A 4,974-nucleotide genomic window follows, 5' to 3' on the forward strand; every position below is an offset into this window, starting at 1 on the left:
CCACAAATAATGAATCAATAAGGCTGTTTTTAAAAGTATAAATCTTTAAAATAATAATTATTTATGGCCTAGAATTTTATACCCAGCCAGACTATCACTTAATTACATGAGGTAAGAAAAACGTATCTTCCAAAATGTTAAAATTTCAATACTTTCTAGATCCTTCTTAGGAGGATCCCAGAGACATAAGCCATCAAAAAGAAGAAACTAACCAAGAAAGAAGAGCATATGAGACAGGGGCTTTAATTAGGAGGAAGGGGAGGCACCTTCCAGAGGGGCAGCAATAGGCGGGGAGGATGAAAGACACTGCAGCTCTAGCAGAGCAAGAAGATGGAGGGGGTTTCAGAAAAAACTATAGATAACTTGAGCCCTTGAATATATTAAGGGAAGATAAACTTTTAAACAGAAAACATAGCATCAAAGTAGCAGTACACTAAAATTATATGCTTATCAAAGGGAAAATCAAACAATTATTAACCACAGGAAAGACAGTGCAGTGAATGACCCAGACGTGGTGACATTAATATCAGCATAACGAGCTGACACCAAACATTTCAGAGCCATAGTGGAAAGGGGAGGAAAGGGAGAAGAGGTCCACGCTTGTGCTTTATTTAAGGTGTCATCATGCAGTTCTTCAAACTGAAGAAAGCAAAAAGACTCACATAAGCCTGTCTCAGAAATATCAGGATAAATGCTGGGAGACGCAGCTGTTAAGAGCTCAAGGTTTCCCCTCTGAGATAAAGGGCATGGAGCACCAAACAGTGGTGCAGAGCCCTGTGGTTCTCATAGCATTTTTAAAAGTAAATTTTAACAACCAAAAGAAAGTAGGTGATGCATCAAGAGAGGAAAGGCACGGTGCTCTGATAAAAGAGGCTGGTTACAGGCACATCTAAAAAGAAGGTGAAGGGGAAATGGGGTGGCGGGAGGAGGGAATGCAGTGACCAGAAGCCTAGGTCAGAGTACGGTAGTGGGAAGATGTAAGTGGCAGGGACTTAAAGTGGGAGGGTGTCAATGGGGCAGCAAGGCGGGCGCGGACCCGGCACTCAGAACAGACACCGTGTTTACACGCCCCTCTCCCTCAGTGTTCTGTTTCCCTGCAGGTCAGATCTTCAGGCATCAATTTTATTTCACAAGCAAATTGCTCCATTTGTGCTACTATAAATACTTTTATCTATGCAATGAGAGTCGTAACAACGAAGGCAGTCACTGAGGCAATGTTCCCCCAATGTTCCAGAGCCCATTTTCACATTTATATGCTGCAGCCTCCACTGGAATCTGTCTTTGGCAGATAAACTCTCATTGGACTCAAGACTGAGTAAAGATCCATGGGTCTTAGGATGACCATGATTAAGAAATTACAGCCTAAACCATTTCATGAATAGTATCCTTTAAGAACTGCCTTCCAAGAATTTCAAGAGAACAGACAGACTAAAATCCCTAAATCCAAGGTACACCAATGGCTTGAAACATACCTTAGAAATGGAGATGGTCGTAGAGCCTGCTCCATGGGGTCAGTGTTTAGGGCAATGAGATAAAATTCATAAGAACTTGAAAGGACACCTGGCATACATGCATCTGCGTGTCCATGGTAGGGGAGGTAGTGGTGGCGGTGGTGGTGGTGACAGTGGTGACAATGGTTGTGGCAGTGATCGTGGTGGTGGTGATGGTGGTACTGATGGTAACGATGGTCATAGTAATGGTAATGATGGTGGTGCCAGAGCTGTGGTGTGGGTGGAAATGATAGTGGTCATGGTGATGATGGTGATGGTAGTAATGATGACCATGGTGGTGACGACAGTTGTGGCAGTGGTGGTGAAGGTGGTGGAGATGGTGACGATGGTGGTAGCTGGATCGGTAGTAGTGGTGATACATTTGTATGTGTCCCCTCCCCTCTCACTTTCCCCTTTTCTGAGAGCTGGTCTGTCACTTCTAGTGGAAAGCCAACTCCGAGGTGTCTGCCTGAAGCACATGCACAAGGGCAATCCATGCCCAGCCATAGCCTTCGTGTGGCTTCAGCGACCTTGACACAGTGACACTTGCACGGTAGAAGCAGAGAGAACTGGTGCCCAGTCCCGGGTGTCACCCAGCCCATCACCAACTGACCACAGCCCTCCGGCTCTGGGGAAGGAAACTGCTGCCTCTGCAGAAAATAGCAATGGGTTTGCCAGGACTTGTAGCAGATGAGCCCTAACAGTGCAAGCGTCAAGGGCACGGCGAGAGAGGCGTTCCTGTGTATCTTGCCTCGAAGCCAAGCTGGGAGGAGGTTTTCCTTCCTGCCCACTTGCTTTGCTTCTTTCTCACGCCCTTTCGAGGCTCTCTCCCTCTCTTTGATTCCATTGTTCCTTTCTCTTTGATTCCATTGCCCTTTCTCCAGCCTCACCCTCCTCTTGGTCTTTATTTAAATATATATAGAGAGAGAGAGTCTGCAGATTTGTACAAGACAGCTCTGGATCAATACTCAATAATAAAGCACACAATCACACAAGCTTAGCTTTCTCTCTTCGGCCTTTGCCAGGCAGCAGAAAATTTCCCAGAGCAGGAGGGGCGGCGGGGGAGGAAGGTAACCTGGCCCCATCCTCCCACCACGAGAGGCCAGGACCCTTGCTCACAAAGATGCTGGGCTCAGTTTGATGAGGTGGTGTGAACTGGCTTCAAACAAGCTGCCAACGGCTTTGGGCAGCTCGGGGTAGAGTACAGGAGAGGTGCTGAAGTGCAGCCCCAGGGCAGCCAAATGGTAATAACTCCTCGGCCTTTCTCTCCGGGAAAGTCAGTCGCTGAGCTGGAGGTGCTCGCACGGCTGCCCGCCAGCTCCTCTCCCCCGGCAGCAGGTGAGCTCATCAACCTCTTACCCCATCGACCTGAGAATGCTGAGCTGCGCTCCAGGCGATGGCGTCATCCAGTTCCTGGACTGGGAAGGAGGGACTTTGGCTCTGCTGTTGGTCACCAGCTGTCCTTGAGGAGGTCGCTGTGGGGAGGGAAGGGAGACGTTTCTGGAGTGGGAGGGAGAGCCCCACAGGAAGCCTTGGCAAGCTCTCAGTGCAGACAGCTGGGCCCCTAGGGTGGGGATGGGAGGTCGGAGGATGGGCTTCAGGACCATGGGGGAGGGGACAGCTGTGTCCCACAAGGTCAGATGGTCACCAGTGGACCAGTGGTCACCAGTTAGAGGTAGCATCCTCTAGGGCAGCGGGCCTGTGGTCAGGTGAGAACAGGGGCTTCCTCTCTTACTTCATGCACTTGTACCCATCTGAAAGCTGGGGAACTAAGAGCACCTACCTCAGAGGGTTCTTATGAGAGTTAAAATGAGTCAGGGCTCGCAAGATCCTCTGAAGGCTCTAAGGCTCTGAGGCTCTGAGAAAGTTTCCCATAAGCATTTGCGGTACGCTGTGTGTTAGCACCTGGTATGTCACCAGGCTAAGCTGCATGAATCAGGGAAGGACTTGGTGCCACCTCTGATTCCAACAATAAAACAAACCTTGTGGTTCGGGGTGGTGGTGCACACCTGTAATCACAGCATTTGGGAGGCTAAGGCAGGAAGATTGCTGCAAGTTTGAGACCAGCCTGAACTACAAAGTGAGTTCATACCAGCCTGAACTGCATAGTAAGTAAGACCCTGTCTCAAAAAGAAGAGGGGGAAAAGGCCTTTTAGAGTGAAAGGGATAGAGGTATTTCCCCAAAAGGTATGCCCTGGCCATAACTCCTAGAAACTGTTCAGGGCATCTTGTGCCAGACCAGGAGATTAGAGTGTCGCAAACCAGCTGTGCAAGCAGGTGTGACCCATCACAGAGGTACAAGACACCCACAGTGCAGCTTCCAAGCCCTGCACCTGGTACAAACCAGAAAATGCTGCTTCAATTCTGCAGTACCAGACCAAGCTGGGTTCTGTCAGGGCGGCCTGGGCCTGACTTCGGAATTGGGCCACAAAGATGGCGGCCACTGAGTCGTGGCCCCTGTGAACCTGAGCTCTGCAGAGCGGCCTCTCTCCAGCTTCTCTTCCTTAACCGGCCTGCCCTCACTCTGCACAGCGCTTCTCACCCCCTTCTGCTCTCACTTTTAATATCTTCAGTAAACGACAAACCCTGATGCTTCATTTCCTGTCCAGTTCTTTGCTCAGAACAAAAAGAGCTTGGAAAGAGCTCCTGGGGAGAGTCCACAGCGCCCAGCTCCCCAGAGACAGCTGGGAAAGGGGTTTTGTGGTGTAAATAGGTCACAAACAGGAAGGTAAGACCACCCTATCTGGGTGATCCTTAAACCAAGTGACAAATGTCCTCAGAAGGGGGGACACATAGGGGGGAAACTAAGACAAGGAGGAAGTACACATAGCCATGGAGCTCGGGGCAGAGCCCAGAGCTCTGTGTCCACAAGCTGAGGATGCCAAGGACTCCTGGCAGCAGGAGAAGCTGGAGAGGGCGAGGACCAGACCTGCCCTTGGGGTATCTGGGAGGAGCCTATAGGGCTGACACCTCAGCCTCAGAATGAGAGACTTTGTCGCTGCCAACTGTGCCACCCAGGTGATGGTGAGATGCTGTGGCAGTATGGGACAGGGACAGGATGCATGCTTGGCGACCCAACCTCTGTCTGTCTAAACAAGCAACCCAGAGAGGCAGAGACCGCAGGCACAGAGTCTGCATCCCCGAGCCACTTCCTGGGGGACTGCTGCAGGACCTCCACCCTATGCCCACCAGTTTTATAGGGCAAGCAGCTTGTTTCTTGTGTCTTCACCAGTGAGGAGCAGGGCTGCCTGTCCCACAGCTGGCATTCATTCTCCTGAACAAATGACCCTCACTATTGAGCTATCTAAAGTATGAGGCAAAAAGAAAGAATAATCAGAGTAGCAGGAAATCTGGAAGAAGGGTAGGTTGGCAGGCCAGGGTACATCAAATTCTGGAACTTTCTAGTGGATGTGGGCTTAGGGTACAGGGACCCTCACCAGTCCTCTGGTCCCACCCAAACCCTACCAATTGCTGACTTCCTGTC

Source organism: Cavia porcellus, unplaced genomic scaffold (genome assembly GCF_034190915.1).
Source record: "Cavia porcellus strain 051 isolate PalLab524CR breed Dunkin Hartley unplaced genomic scaffold, mCavPor4.1 scaffold_15, whole genome shotgun sequence".
NCBI lineage: Eukaryota > Metazoa > Chordata > Mammalia > Rodentia > Caviidae > Cavia > Cavia porcellus.